The sequence below is a fragment of the Haemorhous mexicanus genome, chromosome 4 (assembly GCF_027477595.1).
Source record: "Haemorhous mexicanus isolate bHaeMex1 chromosome 4, bHaeMex1.pri, whole genome shotgun sequence".
Classification (NCBI taxonomy): Eukaryota; Metazoa; Chordata; class Aves; order Passeriformes; family Fringillidae; genus Haemorhous; species Haemorhous mexicanus.
In genome coordinates this window covers 75,021,961-75,045,684 of record NC_082344.1, presented here as the reverse complement: position 1 = coordinate 75,045,684, position 23,724 = coordinate 75,021,961, and the positions used below count along the sequence as shown (strand labels likewise).

The 23,724-nt window shown below is 54.6% G+C and overlaps 1 protein-coding gene across 1 annotated transcript in view; it reads left to right on the top strand.

Annotated features, from left to right (window-relative positions):
* The first annotated feature begins 237 nt into the window (after window positions 1-237).
* LZTS3 (leucine zipper tumor suppressor family member 3) overlaps window positions 238-23,724 on the top strand; it is a 47,132-nt gene continuing 23,645 nt past the window's right edge. The window contains exon 1 of the mRNA XM_059845458.1: window positions 238-412. The gene's annotated coding sequence lies outside the window, so the exon portion shown is untranslated. The remainder of the gene's footprint in view (window positions 413-23,724) is intronic.

Here is a 23,724-nt window from a genome sequence, read left to right as displayed (position 1 = left end):
GCAGGACCCCGGCAGACCGCAAACATCCCGGAGCCCGGTGGGGGACCCCGACAAGGCGAGGGAGGCGCGAGCAGCATCCCAGCATCCCCAGCCAGGTCCGCGGGGACAGAGCCCTGTCCTGGGGGGTGGCGAGGGAAGAGTTAAAGGGAAGGCGAGCAGATCCTCCTCCATCCTCCCGTCCTCGCTGTTAGGCTGCTGCTGTGACAGGGGGTGGGGTCGGGGCTGGCCGCCGTTTGCCGCAAGAAGGGGGGGGAAACGTGGCTGCGAATGTGTGTGAGTGTGTGTGTGTGTTGGTGACACAGGACAAAATGAGATGAGACCCCTCGGACGGGAGCGGCCGCCCGGCTGCCATCCCTGAGCCCGGCCCGATCGCTGCCAGCGCTGCCATCGCTGCCCGGCATCCCCGCCAAGAGTAAGGCTCGGCGCTGGGAAGCGACTGGGAGGAACTGGGAAGCGGTGCTGGGAGAGGGGGGAGGCGGCATGGCGTGGGGGGGTGACGAGGAGGGGGGGGGGTCTCCCGGGGGTGGGGAGAGGTGGGGTGCACGGCGAGAGAGGTGGGGGACCTGATGCTGGAGCTTGGCGCGCCCGAACCACCCACCCAGATGTAATTTGGGGGGGGGGGGGGGGGGGGGGGGAGGGGAGGATTTTGGGGAGGGGGTGGGGTGGAGGATGGGCTGCCAGCGCCGATTTCGGGTGTGATGGAGGGGAGGGAGCCGTGTTTGTGCCTAAAGTCGCAGCTGCCTGGATTTGGCCCCGCGGGGCCATCGGGATGTGACAGCACCCAAAAATAGAGTGCGAGGCTGGGAGGAGCGGCGGGGGGGCAGACTCGTGTGCCACTGCCAGGGCCGGGTTATTCCCCCTCGCCACCTTTCCCTCGCCTTCTCTTATTTATTTCTTTATTTCTTTGGCAGTGATGTCAGGGAGGGGAGCGGTGCCTGGGGCTGGGGGCTGGATCGGCGGCACGGAGCTTGCTGGCGGCCGAGTGATTAACGTGCAGTTGCTGGGAATTATGTCATTGCCTCGGTGCTGGGTGGCCCTCGCCCAGCAGCGGCGGTGGGGAGGGAGGGAGGACGTGGGGGGACGTCATGGCAGGGGCTCCCCGCCTGAGGCTTCACCCCGGGAGGCGCCGATGCCTCGCCGGCTTGGCGGGGACGTGGGTCCCCAGCGTTCCTCCCCATCCCCGCTTGGGACATCAGCCGAGGAGGCTTTGCAGGGATCGAGCAGCGGCCCCCAGGCCATGGGTGCACGCCCACCCCGCTGCTCCTGGGGGTCCCGGGCTCCATCCCCGGCAGCAGAGGAGCGCGTTGTGGCCGCTGCCGATGGCTCATCCCGCTCGCTGGCCCGGCAGACGGGCTCGGAGCAGGCGGAGGTGAAGGTGGGCATCCCCTCTGCCACCTCCCCGGCAAAGAGCGGGGTTGGAGCTGCTGCAGTGCAGCACAGAGCCCCATCCGCGCCCCTGGGTGTGCCCGAGGGGAGCAGGGACCCTCCTTGCCACCCCGTCCCCTCCTCGGAGCCGAGGCGAGAGCCTGGGGACCTGTAGCTGCTAGCGGCCCCCCAGGCCAGACCATCCCTCCGCTCCAGAGGAGGGTGTTGGGCTGCTGGATGCTCCACAGCCTCCTGGGCATTCCCCTGGGCATCCCCTGAGTACCCCCCGAGCATCCACTGGGCATTCCCTGAACACCCCCTGAGCATTCCCCCCTAAGCATCCCCTTGGACATCCCCTGAGCACCCCCTGGGCACCCCCCTGGGCATTCCCTGAGCACCCCCTGAACATCCCCTGGGCATTCCCTGAGCACTCCCTGAGCACCCCCTGAACATCCCCCTGAACATCCCCCCCCGAGCACCCCCTGAGCACCCCCTGGGCATTCCCTGAGCACCCCCAGAGCATCCCCATCCTCTTCCCCCCCGTGGGGAGCTGTGGAGAGAGGACAAGGCCTCCCAGTGAGCCAGGCACTGCTGCCCATCCACAACCTCTTCCCTCTGCTCCACGCCCCGTGGATCCCCGGGCAGCTCCGAGGATGCCCGGGCAGCTCCGTGCGCCACGGCAGAGCCTCGGACGGGAGAGGAGCAGGCAGGGAGATGTGCAGTGGAGGTAGGAAGGGCGGGCACGGCTCCAGCGGGGCATTTTTTGGCATTTCCTGCCCCACAGCACAATCCACGGGATGGGGGGATGCCGACAGCTCCCTGAATTCCAGCCGGGAGCCAGGGGTGCCGTGGCAGCCGGGGGATGCCGCTTGCCCTGCGGGATAACCTTTGGCAACTCCCTCCGCTCCTAACGCCCTCCGGCACATCCTTCATCCTCCAAGCTGCTCGGGCAGCGGATTGTGCCAGCGCTGAGCCCTGCAGGGAGGTGCTGGCATGAAGGGGGAACGCAGGGCACCCCAAATTTGGGGCAGGCAGGAGCGGGAGGCCGCTCCATCCCCCGGCCGTGCCCTCTCCGGGCGGGCTCGGTGCGCCGGGGGTTTGTTTATGTGTGGCCCTGGTTGGAGCGGCGATCTGGCGTGGCTAAATATAGCAGCGATGCTGTCATCCGAGTTCAGCCTGGCTGGGGAATTTATTTTCTGCAAAGGCTGCGAGGCGAACGGGCTGCGAACAGGCGTGGAAATGCCGGAGCCGTGCGATGCCCTGGCTGCGGCGGCCGGGCTCACGCAAGGGCAGCGGGCACCTTGTCCCCGGTGTCGCCTTTGTGATGGCAACAGGGCAGAGGAGGGATGGTGGAAGGGCTGAAATTGGCCCTGCTGGCTCGCCGGGGCACGGGTGGGCATTTAAAAAGCGGCGCGGTGCCTGTGTGGCTTCAGTTCTCCATGCAGGGAAGGGATCCCCTCCTCCTCCTCCTTCTCCTCCTCCTCCTCCTCCTCCTCCTCCTCCTCCTCCAACTCTTCCTTGCTGGCGTCCCCAGGGATCAACTCCCAGCCCCCTCAGATGTAAAAGGAGCAGGGAGAGAAGCATCTGAAAGTCCCACAGCTGGCTGTGGGTATCTGGGAGAGAGCAGCAGCTTGTCCTACAAGAGGGGGGACTGGGAGAGCCCCCCGTCCCTGGGGGCTGCAGCATGAGCCCCGAGCATCCCCTGCTGCTTCCATCGCCATGAAAAAAGCACCTTTGATCACCCATCCCGGGGAAAAACGGGAAAAGAGGCAGAAAGACAGGTCCTCTGACTTGCAAAAAACCAGGCAGATGGGGAGGGTGTTTTCCACATGCACTGTGAAAACCACGTTGCATCAGCTGTCGGAGCTCCATGTGGATGGAGCAGGAATGTGGATAAACTGGCTGCAAAAAAGTTTCTGAAGGGAGTTATATCCCGGCAGGGAAGGTTAAGAGTTAAGAGGGTGTTGCTGGAGCTGTTGAAGGGTTTAAAATCTGCTTTCTGCCGGAGAGGAACTGAGCCATGCCCGCGGCTGTCAGAGAAATCCAGCAAACAAAGGGTGAAACCAGGAGATTTCTTGTTTCCCTTCACAGAGGATCTTTCCCATTAGTCATTCCCGTCACAGGAGCTGGCAAACACGGTTATTATTTGAGGGATCTGAAAGTGAGATGGAGGCACGAGGCCAGGAGCCCAGACATCCCTGTCCCTGGGACTGGGGAGCAGGCAGGGACCCCCCCAGCCCCTCTGGCTCTCCCCTACCTCTGCTCCATGGCTAAAGCCATGCTGGGTAAAGCCCCTGGATTCATCCTCTGGTTGTGGGAGCCCTTTCCGAGGTCTAGGGAGTGGCATCCCTGGTCCCTCCCATCCCAAATCACTCCAGGATTCCACGGTTCCAGCAGGACAAGGTGGCACCAGGAGCCATAGGTAGGCTGGGATGCTCCATCCTGGAGGTGGTGGTGGACCAAGCACCTTGAGATCCTGCAATAATCCAGGGGCTCCCCCAAAGCACCCAACACTCAGCTCTCAGGCTCCTCCATGGGGGAAAGGACCAGGCTGAGCCCACCATGGGTGGGAGGAAGGTCCAAGGAGCTCTCTGAAGAGCAAGGAAAGCTGTAAGGCAGCTCTCAGGAGATTGGGATGGCTCGTGCCTTGTGATCTTGGCTGGAGCCAAGAGCTGTCCTGGCAGAGGTAGCTCAAAGTCCCCTTGAGCCATGCAGGAGCTGCAGGAGTTCCTGCAGGGCTGCATGGCTGGGGATCAGGTTCTCAGGGATTGTGGCTGAGTTTCCATCTCACAAAACTGGGGGGTTTGCCATGAAGATGTGGGTCCTGTTGGCTTTTTCTGCTTCCTGAGGCAGAAGGATGAGTTTTGTCTGAGCTCATTATGAGCCTCTCTTTCCTGCAGAGCCAAATCCTCATCACAGGCTGGTGAGAAGCTCCAGAGCCAGCAGGTTGCTCCAGGGTTAGGCAGGTGTAATCCCAGAATCCCAGACTCACTCAGGCTGGAAAACACCTCTGGGATCACTGAGTACCAACCTCTGACCAAACACCACCACCCACCACCCCAGCTAAACCAGAGCTCTGAGTGCCTCATCCACTCATTCCTTGGGTAATTCCAGGGACTTGGACTCCACCACCTTCCTGGAAAGTTCTTTCCAATGCTCAGCAACCCTTTCCATGAAGAAATTCTTCCTGATGTCCACCCTGACCCTCCCCTGGCCCAGCCTGAGGCTGTGCCTTCTGCTCCTGTCCCTGTTCCCTGGGAGCAGAGCCCGACCCCCCCGGCTGTCCCCTCCTGGCAGGAGCTGTGCAGAGCCACAAGGTCCCCCCTGAGCCTCCTTTGCTCCAGGCTGAGCCCCTTCCCAGCTCCCTCAGCCCCTCCTGGGGCTCCAGACCCTTCCCAGCTCTGTTCCTTTCCTGGGCTCTCTCCAGCCCCTCCAGGTCTTTCTCGTTGTGAGAGGCCCAGAAGTGTCCCCAGCACTGGGGGTGTCCCAGCAGTGCCAGCTCATGGGACAGGCACTGCCCTGACCCTGCTGCCACCCCAATCCTGAAAAAATCCAGGTGCCATTGGTCTCCTGCCCACCTGAGCACACCTGGGCTCGTGTCCAGCCCCTGGTGCCCGGCACCTCCAGCTCCTGTGCCACCAACGGGCAGCAGAGCCCCTTCCCTTTGCAGGAGCCCAGGAAAAAGGCAATCAGATCATTAACACATGCTGCTCTTCACACAACCAACCTCACAAATATTTATCAGCTGGAGAAACACACGGGCTCACAAGTTGCCAAGTAACATAACAAGAGGAGCTTTTAAATAAATATCTGTGCTTCTGTGGGTGAGGAATTAACCAAATCCCTTGGTGTGTGGCCCAAAGATCTGCTTTCCTCTGCAAGCCCAGCACCAGCAGTAATAATAATGATCCAAAGCAGGAATGAAAACCTGGGATAAGCAGTGACTGGCTGTCTGTCTGTCCAGCACTGGAGGGAATTCCTGGGAAGGTCTGGGGAGTGATACCAAAAGTTGGGAGCAGGATGGGATGGGGGGTTTATTTAGGAGGGGAGGTGAGAATGAGCCCAGAGTACCAGGCTGGGTCTCCTCCTGCACCCTGTGCCTCTCCTGAACACCCAGAGCACTGATCTTCTCTGGATTTCTTGTGGTACAAGGTTGTTCCTACAGCCTCGTTGTTGCAGAGCCTGTGGCTCTCTCTGGTTCTCCTGTCTCCCTCTCTGTTCCCTCCAGCCCTGAGAAGAGTCCATCCCTTCCTCTCCTAACCAGCTGGGTATGTCCCAGAAATCCTACAGGAATATTGGGGTGGGCAATCCCCCTGTCTGTTTTCCAGCAGAGCCCAGCCCAACTCATCTCCTGCAGCTCAGGAGGGCTTTGGGACCAGCCAAACCCGGCTGACATGGCTCTGCACTGCCCAAATAGCCAGGCTGGGTTCCCCCGGTGCTAAATCCTATTAAATCCTTGCTGTGAGGTCAGTTTGGAGATTTTGGGGGTGGTTTGGGGGGGTCAGTGCTGCCAGAGGACTCCAGGGGGGTTTGCAGATGGATGGAGATCTCTCATCCAGTTCCTTCTTCCATGGGGAAACTCTTCCATGGCTTGTGGCATTGGGATTTCATGGACTGGACCTTAAAGCTCATCCCATCCCCCTTCCATGGACAGGGACACCTTCCACTGTCCCAGGGTGCCCCAAGCCCTGCCCACCTGGCCTTGGGCACTTCCAGGGATCCAGGGGCTTCTCTGGGCACCCTGTGCCAGGTCCCCCCCACCCTCACAGGGATGAATTTCCCCCTAATATCCCATCTGAGTCCCTCTCCAGCTCTGTTGGAGGCCCTTTAAGCACAGGAAGGTGCTGGAAGATCTCCCCAGAGTTTTCTCTTCTCCAAGCTGAACAGCCCCAGCTCTCCCAGTCTGTCACCTCATTTGGTGGAGATGTTCCCTTACAAATCCACCACCACCACAGGCCTTGGCCTGGGGGTTTTGCAAGCAAGTTGTCATTTTGGGCCCATTTGGGGTCATTCTGGGCCCATTTGGGATCATTTTGGGCCCATTTGGGGGATCTTGCCTGAACCAGAACACGAGGAGACACAACCTGGACATGGAGCTGGTTGGCAAAGTCAACCTGGAGAGTGATTTTGGGGGGGCAGACACTGCCCAGTCCTGGTGGGCCCAGCTGAGGGGGTGAGATGACCCTGACTGGCTGAGGTGATGGTGGTGGGTGTCACCCAGAGCAGCTGTAGATGCCTCATCCCTGGAAAAGCTGGGATGTGGGAGCCCCTCCCTGTGTCCCCAGCCATGGCATTGTCCCCAGGCACAGGGGGAGGTCAGAGCTTTTCTTAGCCCATCTTTTGGGCACAGGAGCTCATCTCCTTGTCCCTGCTTTCTAATTAGATCAGCTGATCTAGCACAGGCTCCTTCCCTCCCCATGGGCTGCTGCCTTCATTACATCCCTGGCTCTGCCCTTGGCAAGCTCTTGGAGGAGCAGCCAAGCCATCCCAGAGGAGATGTTGGCATGGCAGGAGTGGCTGCCTCACCTCAGACGTTCCCCTGCAGTGCAGTCCCTGCCTCCAGCACTGCCAGGAGTGGCAAGGGGACAGAGGACAAGGGGACAGGGACAGGGGACATGCTGGTGTTTGTTTGGGCCAGGCTGTGCACCAAAGTGTGGGATGGGAAGACAGGAAAGACTGTCCCTGTTATGGGGATTGGCTCTTCAAGGCAGCTCAGAGACACCAGGGCAGAAAGGAGAGGATGGAAACATGCCCCAAAATCATCAGGGATGCTGGGATGAGATGGGCAGAGCTGCATCCCCACAGGCCCCTGCACCCCAAGGATCTCCTGCCCAGGGGAGGGGTCCCTGGTGGTCCCTGCCCAGGGGAGGGGGGCTCTGGAAAGACCAGGATCTGTTCTTGGCTCAAATTTCTCCCTCCTCCAACAAACACAATTCCCAAAAGGTCTCTGCTGGGAAAACCCACATCTCCACCCTGTGCAGCTCAGCAAGGACACAAACACCCATCTCCAGGAGCAGGCTGAGCACAGTGCCAGGCTCAGGGAGACCCTGGTGCTCTCCCAGCTCCTCCAGCAATGTAAATAATAAATCACTGCTGCCCAGCTGGTGCCCAGCCAGCCCCTGCACAGCAGGACTTTGTTCCTCTCCTTCCTCCAATCTGCTCTTCCTCCTGCCTGCCCCACTCTTCCTCCCTCCCAGTGCTTTTCCAAACCCCAGGGTTTGATTTCTTTGGGGATCAGGGTGTCCCCAACATGCAGGAGTGGTTTCAGTGCTGTTGAGGCCCAAGTGGAAAGTTTTTAATCTGTTTTCTTCCCTGCTGCTGGCACTCAGTGCCGTCCTTGGTGATTTCCTCAACCTCAGTTTCCCTCTGCAGCCTCCCAAGGGATTGTATGGACTGAGAGCTAATCTGGGGACTAGGATGAGGTATTTCCAAACCCGATTTTGTGGCTTAGGTGGTGGATGTGCCACCTGCAGGTGTTTGGGGTGGGCAATCCCCCTGTCTGTTTTCCAGCAGAGCCCAGACCAGCTCATCTCCTGCAGCTCAGGAGGGCTTTGGGACCAGCCAAACCCGGCCTGCTGACATTCCTCAGTGCCAGCCAAGAGCTTTGCCTTCCCCTCCACGTTCTCAGGGGCCCAAATTAGCTTTTAATAATAATATTTCATTAGGAAAAAAAAAATTTAAATAAATAAATCCCCGTGCAAACAATCCGGCCTTGGCGCCCGCCGGGACAGCAAACACTCCCCGAGGGGCACCAGGTGTGGTGCATTCCTGATAGCTGGAAAAGAAAGGAGCCTTTATTCCATTCTTTCCCTCTCTGTGCCATGCTGGGGGGAGCAGGAGCAGCCTGCCCGGCTCCAGGCAGGGCTGGGCTGTGCCCAGCACCGTGGGAGGTGGGGACGTGGCTTTGGGAAGAGCTCCCTGAGCCAAGCCCGAGCTCCGCAGCTGATTAATGGTGGCGTTCCTTTGTTCCACACGTTTCCTCCTGGCGGAGGTGAGGCATTTCAGGCGATAAAAGGGACCTGTTTGTTTTAAAAACAAGCCCTGCGAATCACCCCAGCCATCCCTGGGTGCCCACGTTCCTGGCACAGCCATCCCAGCTTTTGTGTGGATGCATCCACCACTCAGAGGTTATTCCTCACAGCTGGAAAACTTGATTTTCCCTTCTTTAATGAAGTTTCCCATCGATCTGTTGTCGTCTTTCCCTTTCATCCTCAGAAGAGAAGTTGAGGACATGGTGTTACAGCCCCAGCCCCAGCTTTGACCAGGATAAAAAGCAGGGAAAACCCTTTCCTCCAGCTCTCCACCCTTGCCTTTGGAGTGCAAAGCAATTTTGCACCCCTCCAGGGTTTGGAAGGCAGGCAGAGATTTGGGCTGCTGGATAATGTTTCTCTGGGCCAGCTGCTGGGATAAAACCAGGGCATCTGGCAGCTCCCGAGGGGGGCAGCCCAGCTCCTGCCTGAATTCCAGCAGGGCCTTGGAATCACAGGAGCACAGGATTCACAGGATTCACAGAAATCACAGAATAACAGGATCACAGAATCACAGAATTCTCAGAATCACATAATCTACAGGATCATAGAATGCACAGAATCACAGAATTCACAGGATTGCAGGATTCACAGGATTCACAGAATAACAGAATCCACAGAATCACAGAATTCTCAGAATCACATAATCTACAGGATGAGAGGATCATAGAATGCACAGAATCACAGAATTCACAGAATTCACAGAAATCACAGGATCACAGGATCACAGAATCCACAGAATCGGAGTCACAGAATTCACAGAATTACAGAACCATGGAATTCACAGAATTCACAGAATTCACAGAAATCACAGGATCACAGGATCACAGAATCACAGAAATCAAAATCACAGGATCACAGAATCCACAGGATCACAGAATTCATGGAATGACCAGGTTGGAAGAGACCTCCAAGATCATCCAGTCCAGCCCAGCCCCAACACCCCAACTCAACCCTGGCACCCAGTGCCACATCCAGGCTTTGTTAAACACCCCCAGGGATGGGGACTCCACCATCTCCCCGGCAGAAAATTCCAGAACTTTATCATTCTTTCTGTAAAAAACTTTTTCTTGATATCCAACCTGTATTTCCCTTGGTGCAGCATCCGAGGGACAGCACGGGGGAGGTGACACCCGCCCCTCCCCGGGGACATCCCAGCCGGAGCAGCGATTCCCTTTCATGCCCCGCTGCGGGGACAAGAATCCCTTCATTTCCTTCGGACGCTTATCCTCTAAGGATCTTGATCCCGGGGGCGAGCGACAAAAACACCTTTTAAATCCATCGCAGGGGCTTAGGGGAGGATTAGCAGATGTCTCTGCAGGCTTTACACCAGGGTGTCCCACCCTCGGCCCCATCCAGCTTCAGGCGTGCGCTTCCCGGAGGAGAAATGATGGAGCCAGCCTGGCTGGAATTGCCCTCGGGAGATCGCTGCATCCCAGGCAAGGCCAGGCTGGCCACTGGCTCCCAAAATCACCGGAGGGCTGGTTCTGCTGGGTGTCCTGTGGCACAGAGCTCTTCCCAGGGTGTTTCACCCTGGAATTTTCCAGGAGGGAGAAGCTCCCCTGCTTCCCACCTTTGGGGGATCCCTACAGAGGAGCCGGGGTCATTCCCCAGTGAAGATCTGACTTGTCCCTCTCATCCCAGCCTGCCTGGCGGGAATCATCCCTCTCCATCACCCTTTTGTGTTCACAAGCAATTACTGCCTCACTTTCCATTCTCAACACTTTTCCTCCTTAATTTGTCTCAGCGCTGGGGGTTTTCCCCCTTAATTTCCCTGCTGTCCCCACATCCCTTTTACCTCTCCTCGGCTCCCACCCCCGAGGGCTTTTTGACCGTCGGGACTCTCAGGATGCCTTTCCTCCGGCAAGCACCAGCTCGCATAATAGCTGTTGACACCGCAACTTCATTTGAATCGATCTTGTTTGCTAATTAGCTGATTGCAGTAATTGGCATGAATTACCTTGGGGGATTCTGCCTCCCTGGGGGTGGCCAGTGGCCAGCGTGTCCCACGTAGGAGGTGGGAATGGCAGCAGGGAGGTGATTCCTGCTCCAGGGGCACCTTTTGCAGGGATCCGGGGGATTCCTGGAGCTGCAGAGGAATTTTCAGAGGGGAACCACAGCCTGGTGCAGAGGTTTTTAACTCCTGGAGTGTCTCAGAGCCACCAAAATGTCCAGAGTAGCTATTACAGAGGCTAAAATGGGTTAAAGTCCCTGTTCCTGGGGTGAAGGGATGAGGATGTGACACTCTGCCTCAAAATGCAACTGGAGATGACTCAAACCCTGGGTTAAAGACAAACCGAGTGAAGCAGCTTTTCTCAGAGGTCATAATTCCCTTCTGGAAATTCCCTGCCATAAATTCATGGAGGATGAAACAGCATTTGAGTGAGTGAGGAGGGAGCAGGCAGTATCAGGGACAGTGTCCTCTGATGGCAGCAAACCTCTGGGGGGATCCAAAGACAACTTTGGGTGGGAGGCACCCCTGAGAAACTCTGGGATGGGATCAGTGGGATTCTCACTTTCACAGCCCCTTTTCCTCCAAGCAGCAGCTGCACAGGGAGGAGGGAGAAGGGAGGATCATCCCTGTCCCAGTCCCTGGGATCCAGTCAGGATCCAACACTGCCCGTTGTGAAATTCAGGGACAAAAGGAGAGGGACAGCAAGGGCAAGGTAGGGAGTGACAGGACAAAGGGAATGGCTGTAAATTGCCAGAGGGCAGATTTACCTAAATATTGGGAAGGAATTGTTCCCTGGGAGGGTGGGGAGGCCCTGGCACAGGGTGCCCAGAGCAGCTGTGGCTACCCCTGGATCCCTGGGAGTGCCCAAGGCCAGGCTAGATGGGGGCTCTGAGCACCCTGGGACAGTGGGAGGTGTCCCTACCCATGGCAGGGGGTGGAATGGGATGAGCCTTAAGGTCCCTTCCCACCCAAACCATTCCATGCTTCTGGAATAACTCATTTTTTACACAACACCCCAAACCAAAGCTCCTCACATGGGCACATTTCCATCTGTGCTGCTGCTGGGGTCCCCTGATCCAGACCTGCCCCTGGTGAGGCTGGAGGAGTCTGTGAAATGCTGATTTTTTATGAGCCATCTATTTATATTGACAGCTTCCCACGCTCCATCCCCCTAATCCTGCATCCCTTTCTCCCAGGCTAAGCTGCATCACTCCAATTCTTCCTTCCCCACCCTTTTTTTTTTTTTTTTTTTTAATATTGCCCTGTAATTATCATCTTTCCACTCTTTTGGGATCTGAGAGAAATCCCAGGACTTCTTAGAGAGGATGAGCACAGCCCAGACCTCTCCTGGTCCTGCTTCCATGGGGCTCTTGGGAGCAAATTAATCTGAACCTGCTGTTTAAAAATGTTTCTCCTCAGGCCATGCCATTTAGTGTCTTCCTGGGTTACTAATGGACTAGAAAGCACTTCCTTGTCCCTGTGCAATATGAGAACATCAGCCTGCTTTTTCCAAAGCCAGAACAGAAATTATTCTTTTTTTTCCCCCTTCATTGTTATCAGCGATTTTCTGATCCCCAGCTTGAGGACAGGCAATGCTGCTGCTGCTGTTATTTTGCTGCTCCTAATTTTGTAAAATCAAATTAAAAGTCACTTTGTCTTGCATCCAGGAGAGACCTGATATGGCCAACTGCAAACTGAATTGTGGAGTAAATTCCACAGCTTTGTTGAGCCAGAATGCCAATAAGTTTAGTCTTGGTTGCCAGTGTTGGTGCTTAAATATTTTGGGTGGAAAAGAGAGAGCCTAAATGAAAACTGAGCTCTCCAAGACCCTTTGGTGGGTCAGGAGGCCACATCAGGTTGGATATTAGGAAAAGGTTTTTCATGGAAACAGTGATAAAGTTCTGGAATGCTCTATCTGTGGAGGTGGTGGAGTCCCCATCCCTGGGTGTGTTTAACAAAGCCTGGATGTGGCACTGGGTGCCAGGGTTGAGTTGAGGTGTTGGGGCTGGGTTGGACTCCATGATCTTGGAGGTCTCTTCCAACCTGGTCATTCTGTGAATTCTGTGATCAACCAGAGCTTTTATTTTATTTTTTATTTTATTTTATGTTTTATTTTAAGACCTTGCAAACACACAAGAAGCAGCTGGCTCCATCTGCGGGGTCCGCGGGGATTTTGGGGTGACTTTGCTCAGCTGCAGCAGAGGGGTGAAGAGGCTGGGTCAGACCTGGCCAGGGCATGGAGACCCCAATTCCCCACTGCACAGGTGGAGCTGTCACCCAGCAGCTCTGCGAGGGACAAGTGACACGAGTGGGGGTGGCTGGAGGGGCTGAGCCAAGGGACGAGCTGGCAGGGGACACGGCAGAAACCTCAGCAGGAGAAGGAGAAGGAGAAGGAGAAGGAGAAGGAGAAGGAGAAGGAGAAGGAGAAGGAGAAGGAGAAGGAGAAGGAGAAGGAGAGAAGGAGAAGGAGAAGGAGAGAAGGAGAAGGAGAAGGAGAAGGAGAAGGAGAAGGAGAAGGAGAAGGAGAAGGAGAAGGAGAAGGAGAAGGAGAAGGAGAAGGAGAAGGAGAAGGAGAAGGAGAAGGAGAAGGAGAAGGAGAAGGAGAAGGAGAAGGAGAAGGAGAGAAGGAGAAGGAGAAGGAGAGAAGGAGAAGGAGAAGGAGAAGGAGAAGGAGAAGGAGAAGGAGAAGGAGAAGGAGAAGGAGAAGGAGAAGGAGAAGGAGAAGGAGAAGGAGAAGGAGAAGGAGAAGGAGAAGGAGAAGGAGAAGGAGAAGGAGAAGGAGAAGGAGAAGGAGAAGGAGAAGGAGAAGGAGAAGGAGAAGGAGAAGGAGAAGGAGAAGGAGAAGGAGAAGGAGAAGGAGAAGGAGAAGGAGAAGGAGAATTCGCTGCTTTCCCCCCTCCCCCGAAGGTCTGCGAGGTCGGACACAATGAAATTCCCTCCTCCCTCCCCTGCCCGAGGCAGCCACATCCCAGGAGGAATTCAATGCTCCCTCCTGGTCCATTCAAAACCAGGGTCAAACCTTTATGAGGCAACAAAGAAAATAAACCCCAAGACAAAAAGCTATTCTGGAGGAGGGCAGGGGAAGGAAACAGCTCCCAAAATATCAGTGAGAACCTTTCCTTTGAGCCCAGCTGTGGGATGGGGGTCTGTGCTCTGGTGGGACTGAGCAGGGCAGGTGTGAGCAGATCCTTCTGCACCTCCCTCTTGGTGGGAGAGGTGCAGAGTTTTGGGAATGTTGGGGGAGGATCACGAGGATCTGGGTGCTGGACAGGGGACAGCTCTTGGTGGGAAGTCTCCTGCAGGGCAAAGGGGATTGGCTGGCACCAAAGGACCATGGACCCTCTCCTCTGCCCCATTTCCTGTGGTCACCACTTCCCTGGTGGCTGTGAGGGTTCCTGGTGGCTTTCAGAGGTTGTGTTGCTCCTGGCTGTGGTCCCAGAGGCAGCTGGACAGACCCCAAGTCCCCACACCTCCAGAATAATTTGGGTTTTTCCCCTTCATTCCTGTTCTTTAGCTGGGAGCTCTGAGTGAGGATTTTTGAGAGGTGTTTGGAGTTGTTCCCATGTGGGGTTAAAGCTCTGGCACCCAGGAAGGGATGGGACAGGACTGAGAGCTGCAGGAGGGAGTGGGAGTCAAACCAGAGCCACCCCAAATCCTGTGGGGTGGGAATGGACACACACAAGGTCCCACTTCCTGTGGACCCCAATTCCAGAGGGGGAGGCCCCTGCAGGCACAGAACCCCCCAGTGGCAGGGCTGAGCCCCCAGACCACCCCAGGAGATCCCAGGAGCAGCAGAAGAGGCTGAGGATGCTCAGCTGCCCGTCCCTCCCTGCTGCCAGGCTGACACACCCCAGTGCCACCTCCCACCCCCCAGCCCTGCAGGAGGGCAGGGCTGTCCCTGGGTCACTCAGGACACAAACAGGCTCTGTTTGGAGCAGAGCAGGGAAGGATGATTCCCCCCACAGCCCCTGCTGTGACTCAGGGGTTTGTGGCCTGTGATGGGTGAGTCAATGGGAGCGGGAGAACCTGGCTATTTTTAGGACATTTGGGGGGGTTTAACCCCTCTCCTTCCTCCCCCAGAGGCATCTCAGCAGTGCCTTGCTTGAAGAAGGAACAAAAGACCTTTCCCAAGGCAGACAGGTGCCAGCCTCACGGGGTGGTGCTTCCTGGGATGAGGAGATGAGGGAAGCAGGGTCACGGGGACCAGCACGAGGCTGCCAAGAGCCACAGAGACAGAGCAAGAAGCCATGCACAGAGAGAATCCCAGAAGGGTTTAGCTTGGAAAATCCTTCCAGAATAATCCAGTCCAGCCATTAACCAGCACTGCCAAGGCCAGCACTGACCATGTCCCCAAGTGCCACATCCACAGGGCTTTTAAATCCCTCCAGGGATGGGGACTCCAGCACTGCCCTGGGCAGCTGTGCCAATGCTGGACACCCTTTTGAGGTGGAAACTTTCCCAAAATATCCAATTTTAACCTTCTCTGGCACACTTGAGGCTGTTCCCTCTCCTCCTGTCCTTGTTCCCCGGCTGTCCCCTCCTGGCAGGAGCTGTGCAGAGCCACAAGGTCCCCCCTGAGCCTCCTTTGCTCCAGGCTGAGCCCCTTCCCAGCTCCTTCAGCCTCTCCTGGGGCTCCAGACCCTTCCCCAGCTCCATTCCCTTCCCTGGGCTCTCTCCAGCCCCCCCAGATGTTTTTCCCCAAACTCTGCCTGTTCCTTCTCTGAGCACCCTGAGGTCTCTGTGCCCCAGGGTGATCCCCCTTCTCTAAATGCACATGGATCAAGTTTTAAAGCTCCTCACCAAGTCATGGAGAGCTTTTCCAGAGTTTTCTTTCCTCCTGGCCTTAAGGGCCCAGCACGATGGCCATGTCCTCTCCAGCTGCAAAAGTGACATCATGGCACTTCTCCAGCTTCCAGCTGAGCCTGGGACAGCCTTTCTTCTCCTTGTGTCCAGGGAAATCACATTTAGGGTGGCCTGGGATCCACCAGGCTGTTGCTCCTGTCCTTCCCAGGGAATTGGGGCCTTCAGCACCTCCTCATGGGATGAGCAGCCTCTTCCTTCCCACGGCCTGCCCAAAAAATCATCCCCATCTCCCCTTCCCCACCATCCCACCTTCCTGCTGGAGAGGAACTTCTCATCCTACCGTGCAGATTTTGCTGCTTTCATGACAGCTAATCCATCCTCAGCCTGGAAACCTCCCTGGTTTTGTTTAGTTTAGCAGAATATGAAGGTGTTTGGTGGTTTGTGTGGTTTGCTCTGTTGGGGGGCTTGGTTTTTTGGTTTTTTGTTGTTTATTTAGGGGTGTTTTTTGTGATTTTTTGTGGGGTTTTTTTGTTGTTGTTGTTTGGTTTGGTTTGGTTTGGTTTGGGTTTTTTTTTTTGTTTGTTTGGGTTTTTGAGGGTTTGTGGGTTTTTGCTGGGTTTTGGGGTTTTTTTTGTGGAATCATGAACACAAGCACCTCCAGATCACAACAATTTGAATTTTCACAGCTCTTTCTGCACAGGCTGTTGCATTCCTGGGACACACTGAGGGCACTTAATGTTCTAGGGATGAGAATCAATGTGAATTTTTGGGCTGGCTGAGCTCAGAGGTCTTTCCCAATCTTAACAATTCTATCAGCATTGGGCATGGATAGGTGGAAAAGGGTCACTCTGCCAGCCTGCTTTATATTCCCTCAATACACTCCCAAACCTGCCTCCTGTGCAATTTCCAGCAGATCCTGATGGATTTCTGGTCCATGAACTTGCCAAGCTTCCCCTCAAACACTGAACATCAACAGCATCCCACAGCAGGGAGCTCTCCAGGCCACCAAGTACTGCCTGAGGAAGGGGTTCTTCCTTTTCTCCCTTATTTTTACCTTCATCTTCTTCCTGATATGTTTTTTTTTTTTTTTTTGCTAAAAATCTGAAAAAAGGACACATCTCCACATCTGTGTGTCATTTGGTCCTGTCTGAAACGCTGCCCCAAAGCCACTGATGCTCCTGCAGAGCCCCCTGGGAATGTCTGAGCAATTTGTCAGCACTGATTCATTTCAAAAAACCCCAAAACTATGGAGGAAAAAGGCTGGGAATCCTCCTGGTGTGTGCCCAGGCAGATCCCAGGGCAGCCCCTGTCAGCAGCACAGGTGAGATGAACGGTGTGGGATTGCTCCCAGCTCAGAGACATTAATGAGGATGCTGTGCCAGGCTGAGTTCTGTCCCAAACAGATGAAGTGCAAGCTTGGAACATGTGCCAAGCTCCTCTGGAGCTTGTTTCACAAGTGCTGCCCATTTTCCATGCACGCCTGAGGAATTCTGCTTCCCCCTGCTCAAGGTAGGGATGAGAGGAAAGCTGAGAGTGGAGAGAGCAGGTGGTGCTGCAGCCTCCTCCCCTGGCAAATCCTTGATCAAAGCACCAGGAATCTTTGCCTGGGTTTGGGCCACAGATTCTGGGCTGGCTCAGCATGGGTGGACAGCCCCAACTAGGAATTGCTGCTGCATTCCTTTGGAAGCATCAAGTCACAGAGTGGTGGAGCTTGGAAAGAACCTCTAAAGGTCATCACATCCAAGCATTAACCCAGCACAGAGTTCACAGGATTCACAGAATCACAGAATTCACAGGATTCACAGGATTCACAGAATTCACAGGATTCACAGATTCACAGAATCACAGAATGAGAGAATCACAGAATGACCAGGGTGGAAGAGACCTTCAAGGTCATCCAGTCCAACCCAACCCCAACACCCCAACTCAACCCTGGCACCCAGTGCCACATCCAGGCTTTGTTAAACACACCCAGAGATGGGGACTCCCCCACCTCCCAGGGCAGAACATTCCAGAACTTTATCACTCTCTCCATAAAAACCTTTTTCCTGATATCCAGCCTGTATTTCCCTTGGTGCAGCTTGAGGCTGTGAGCTCTGGTTGTGTCAGTGCTGCTGGAGAAAGAGCCCAGCCCCAGCTGAGCACAGGCACCTTTCAGGAGCTGCAGAGTGATGAGGGCACCCCTGAGTCTCCTCTTCTCCAGGCTGAGCACCCCCAGCTCCCTCAGGGGTTCCTCACAGGGTTTGTGTTCCCAGCCCCTCTCCAGCACCCCCATGTTCACCATGAAACCACCCAAACCACACAGGAGCTCGTTTTCTCTCCTGCAAATCACTGACAAAGCTGTTTTCCCTTTCTCCCTGCTCCCACACCACCCTTCTCCACCCCTCTCCTTCCCAGGGCTGTGTCCCTGGGGGATCATCCCCACCTTCTCCCCAGGACACTGCTGCTGAAGAGGGAACATTCCCAAAGAAGAGGTTGGTGGGGTGTTTTTTTTTGTTTTTTTAAGGAGCTTTCACTGGGAGGGAAGCAGTGAAAACCAGACATGAGCAGGGTGAGGGCAGAAGGGCAAGGCCAGCAGTTTTATGTCACCAAAGGTGCAGCCACACTCCCCCACCCCATCAGTCCATGATGGGAGCTGTGCAAAGCTCAGGTGAGCACTGAAAGTCACAAAACCTGTACCTAAAGGGGCTAAAAAAGAGCTGCAGAGGGGCTTTGGATGTGGGGAAATGGGTGCAAACTGCCAGAGGGCAGGGATGGATAGGACACTGGGAATAAATTCTTCCCTGTCAGGCTGGGGAGGCCCTGGCACAGGGTGCCCAGAGAAGCTGTGGCTGTCACAACTCTGGAAGTGCCCAAGGCCAGGCTGGACTGGGCTTGGAGCAGTCTGGGCTGGTGGAAGATGTTCCTGCCCATGTCAGGGGTGGGAGTGGATGAGTTTTAAGGTCCCTTCCAACCCAAACCAGTCTGTGACTCAGTTGTGATGATGATCCTCAGGCTGACTGGGGCAATGGAAAAAGGTTTTATATCAATCACAGGGTGTTGGGAGAGAAGCACAAGAGGGGCTGCAGATATCTCAGTAGAGACATCATGGATTTATTTTTTCCACGCTTGCTTTCTAACTCTGGGTTTTCCTCTCCTGGGAAGACCATTTTTGATCCCTGACACATCCAGCAGCTCCTGAGATTGGTCATGAACAGGAGCAAAATGGTCCTTTGGGCAGGTCTCACCTCGTGTCCCCTGGGCTGTTCATTCCTCACAGGGCAGCTCACAGGCTCCATTAGGTCTGGTCCTAACGAGGGCTCAGCTGAGCTCTGGAGCCCTCCTCTCTCCCCATCCTCCAGCTCTCTGCATCTTCTGAGTGGAAACAACACCAAACTGAGAAACAGGGAGGAGTTGCCAGCACCCCACTCCAGGAGGCCAGCACAGAGAGGATGTTTCCCCACTTGAGGATGGTTTATCCAAGCTGCACACACGCTCTCACACTCACAGGCTCTCTCACACACAACACAACCGTTTTCTCACCCAGCCCTTGGGATTTTGGCACTCCCTCCCACTCTCCTGGTCGTGCACAGCCCCACTTCCCAGCTGAAGTCGTTGCTGGAGGAGATGTGGAGAAATCTCCTGACTGTTTTGTTTGCAGCAGAGCTGCTGGTGCTTTCCAGGGTTTCCAGGCTGGTTATGAGCAAATGGGAAACAGAAGGAAACCAAATTCATCCTCCCATCAATCCCTGCCCTTGCTGTGTCCCTCGTGCTGCCAGCTTGTCCCGTGGCCATCTCCAGCTCCACATGAAAAGCCCTCCATCAAACCAAGAGCTTTGCAGCCTCTGCTTCCATTTCAAAGCCTCTTTTTTTCCTTTTGCTGAGGATCTGGAGGGAAGGGAGAAGTGTTCAAAGCCCAAAGTTGGTTCTGAAGTCCAAAGCTGGGGTTTGTTTTATATGACAGAGCAGAGAGCCCAGGAACCTGTGAGGGCAACACCTCCCTGCAAATCAGGTCATTTATTTAGTGAGGGAAAAAAAGGTTCAGAGCATCAGGGCAGAAATCAAAGAGTATTTGAAGGAGGAGGGAAAGCCAAGCTCTGGCTTTGCCATTCCTGCCCTCCTGCTGGATCCCCACGGCCTGGCAGGCACCGAGGGAGACCAGGAAAATATTTCACTCTTAACACACCACTTCAAACCCTCAGAGCTGCCCTTTCCAGGGGGACTCAGGTCAGCTGCCACACTAAACTCCAAATATTTTCCTAGCTGGCAAATGAAAAAAAAACCCCTCTGTGTGTCTGTGCCTGGCTCTGAAGCCAACGTACACGGAATGATCAAGCCCCTGGCACACATCTTGCAGGAGCTAATTATAGAATTTGGAAGCCAATGTGATAATATTTTCTTTAGATGTGTGGTGCAGATGTAATTACTTCTCCGGAGATGCCAGCCGCAGATGACTCAGGATGCCCTTATGTAATCACCTTTATTATGCAGCTATGGAAATTTTCCCTCCCTGACCCATCCCCTCAACTCCTTCTTTTTGTTCCTCACCCTAAATTCTCTATGGTTCCTTCAGAAGGTGAGGGGTGAGGGCCACAGGGCAGCTGTGACTCCACCACCTCCAGAGAAATGCCATTCCTGGGTTTCCCCATCCATCATCCCTCCGTGAAGGAGCAGAAGGAGTTGATGGCTGTGCATTGGCAGGGCTGGGAGAAGGAACCCTTGGAGCCAGGTTTCCCCCATCCCTGGCATCTCCTGTGGCTTGGACCAGGAGCCAACTGCTCCATTCTCCTGCTGTGGAGGAGCACCCTCCCAAAAATGGGCTGGGGGTGCTGAGGATGCAAGAAAACGGCAGAGGAAAGCTGGTTTGTCCCTGTAGGGTGAAGGCTTGGTGGGTCACCAACGCTTGAGGTGCTCCAAAGGCTGCTCCAGAATGCAGGAGGATCTCCCAGGTGATCCACAAAGTCATCCCTGACAGGGCAAAATCACAGCCAAAAATGCTTCCAACACAAAAGGGATTTTTGCCTCTGAATCCTTTCTGAGGTTTCCCTTTTTGCCTGTGGATCCTTACCAAGATTTTCCATTTTACCTGTGGATCCTTTCTGAGGTTTTCTATTTTTGCCTGTGGATCCTTACCAAGATTCTCCATTTTACCTGTGGATCCTTCCTGAGGTTTCCCTTTTTGCCTATGGATCCTTACCAAGATTTTCCATTTTGCCTGTAGAACCTTTCTGATGTTTTCCATTCTGCCTGTGGATCCTTACCAAGATTTTCCATTCTGCCTGTGAATCCTTTCTGAGCTTTTCCATTTTGTCACTTCCAAGTCTCTCTGTCCCACAGCCCACTAAGGTCCAAGCCATGGGTGTCTCCAGGACAGAGGTGTCCCCCACCACCAGTGCTGCTCAGGGGGGACACAGTCCCCTGGCATGACCAGTAAAACCCTGCCTTGGCCACAAATACTCAGGAAAAAGGGTTGGTAAGCAGCCTGGAGGCATCACCCTGTACAGGCATCACATATTTTGGCTCTGTGCTCCCACCCTCTTCCATCCCTCTTCCTGGCCAAACTGGATCCTTCCTTGCTGTTTTTAAGGATTAATATGTGATCCAGAGGGGTATTCTGAGTTCTGGGCCATCCTGATGCCACCAAGGTTGCAAATCTGGGTTGTGAAGACTTTTCCTTCTTTTTTTCTCTGCATGGCATCCGAGGCAGGGCATGGATTGAGGAGGATGAGCCTGGAGATGAACAAGGCTGAATCCCTCAGTGTCTGGGAAGTTTGGAGAGTTGGGAAATGGGGGAATTGGCCACACAGCCTAAAGGAAAGGAAGCCAGGGAGATGGTGGCTGGAGAAGAACTGGAGGCAAAATCATGGTTCACCCACTGGGGAAACTGGTTTCCAGTCATGGGTCAGTGCCAGTGCCTGCCAAGGAATGTGTCCTCAGGGCTGGGAATGCCACATTCCTCTGAGGACAAAGAGCCTGGGAGGCAGGACCTGGGGGATGTGTTTGTGGCACTCAGGTCATTCATTAACTGCAAATTCCAAATTCCCAGGAGTCCAGGGCCATCAGGTGGTCATGGATTCAGGGGGCATTTCAGCCCAATCCCTCCCTGTGCTCCATGGGCTGTGTCAGCTGGAAAGGGACTGTGTCAACCTTTGTCCTTCCCAGAGAAGCCTGGGAGCCACCACAGGAGTGCTCCAGGATTCCTGCTCCATGTTCCATTGCCCCTCCAGGAGACCTTCCCTAAAACTTGAGGATTCTCATCCTTCTGCTTCTGCTGAGGCCACTCATCCACCGATTCCTCCCCAGAGCAGAGGCTGGCCATGATGGAGATTGGAGACTGGAGATGGGAGATGGAGATAGATGGAGATGGAGATGGAGATGGAGATGGAGATGGAATTGGAGATGGAAATGGAAATGGAGATTGGAGATGGAGATAGAGATGGAGATGGAATTGGAGATAGAAATGGAGATTGGAGATGGAGATGGAGATTGGAGATGGAGATTGGAGATAGATGGAGATAGAAATGGAGATTGGAGATGGAAATGGAGACTGGAGATGGAAATGGAGATTGGAGATAGAGATGGAGATTGGAGATGGAGATAGATGGAGATGGAGATAGAGATTGGAGATGGAGATGTAGATTGGAGATGGAGATGGAGATTGGAGATGGAGATGGAGATAGATGGAGATGGAGATTGGAGATGGAAATGGACATAGGAGATTGGAGGTGGAGATGGAGATGGAGATAGATGGAGATGGAGATAGAGATGGAGATTGGAAATGGAGATGGAGCTGATGGATGGGACAACATGAGCACACACAACTTAGTCCTGAGCCTGATGTTCCTCCCTGAAAAAACCCCTCCCAGGCTGAGCCAAGGGGGCTATGACAAATCCCTAATTCCTGATATGGACAGAAGGGCACTTCCAAGCAGGATCTTGGTGATTTCAGTGTTAATCTGGCCCTCCTGGCTGCAGGCTGCTTTGCTCCAATCTATTTCTGCAAGGCTGGCCTGATGCTTTGGGACTGTGAATGGGAAATTTGCTTCCTTCCTTCTGGATAATCACCCAAGGATGGATGGATGGATGGATGGATGGATGGATGGATGGATGGATGGATGGATGGATGGATGAATGGATGAATGAATGGATGAATGAATGAATGAATGGATGAATGAATGAATGAATGAATGAATGAATGAATGAATGAATGAATGACACACAGGATGAATGACCAGGTTGGAAGAGACCTTCAAGATCATCCAGTCCAACCCAGCCCCAATACCTGGCACCCAGTGCCACATCCAGGCTTTGTTAAACACACCCAGGGATGGGGACTCCACCACCTGCCCAGCCAGCCATTCCAGAACTTTATCACCCTTTCTGTGAAAAACTTCTTCCTAATATCCAACCTGATGCATAAGGAATGGTTTTTAACAAAATGATGAGAGATTTAGCCTAAATATTAGGAATTAATTCTTCCCTGTGAGGGTGGGGAGGCCCTGGCACAGGGTGCCCAGAGAAGCTGTGGCTGCCCCTGGATCCCTGGAAATGTTCAAGGCCAGGCTGGAGGGGGTTTGGAGCAACCTGGGATGGTGGAAGGTGTCCCTGCCCATGGCAGAGGGTTGGAGCTGAATGATCTTTAAGGTCTCTTTCAATCCAAACCATTCCACAAGAATCCACAATTCTCTGGCCTAGACATTATTTGGGAAACCTGAGAATTCACATCCTCCCTGCAGCAGCTCAGACCTGACCCAAATCCCATGGCCAGGACACCCAGCACCCACTCTGGGCTTTCAGCACCCACAGGTGGAGATGCAGGAGCCTCTCCTGATTTATGGGAAGGGCTGGCCCATGCACCAGGCTGTGGCTTGCCAGCACTGAGAGGCTTTGTCTGCTCTGTGCTGGTACAGGAGGAGACAGCTTATAGCAGCAGGGATGTTTTTTCCAGAATAGGAAACCATCCCTCTGGATGACATAAACCAGAGTCTTTTGGCTTGCTCATGCTGGCTCAAGCTGAGCAGGCAGATGTCATGGATTGGAGATGGAAAGTGTCCCCCACTGCAGCAGCTGGCATCAACCCAGCTTTTTTGGGATCTACCCAGCCTCAGGACCCCCTGTGGCAGCTTGGAGAAGGTGCTCTCCCATGCCCAGCTCTGTGTGGGGATGAGGAGGTCTCATAGAGACTCAAATTATTCCACTTAATGAGCAGGAAAAGCCTCTCCCAGCCTTTTAACTTGCAGAGCAGAGGGATGTCCCTGTGCTGGTGACCCCCCAGGTGCACAGAAGGTTTGTTTGATCACATAGCCAGTTTATTCTGGTAAACTGAGAAACAAACTCTGGGTGCCATCCTGCCCTTTCTTCTGGGAGCTCAGCCACAGAGCCTGCTCAGGCTGTGCAGGCTGCTGGGGATTTTATCAGCATTCCCAGCAGAAAGGTTGGATTTCCTGGCATGGTGTAGTCATGCTCCCCTACCAGCCCCATCCTGCACATTTGGCTGTGGTCCCTGAGATCACTCACAACAAACCAGGCCAGGCAGAATCTCTCCACAAACACAGGGAAGCCCTTGGATGTTCCACAGCTATTGATTATCAGAGA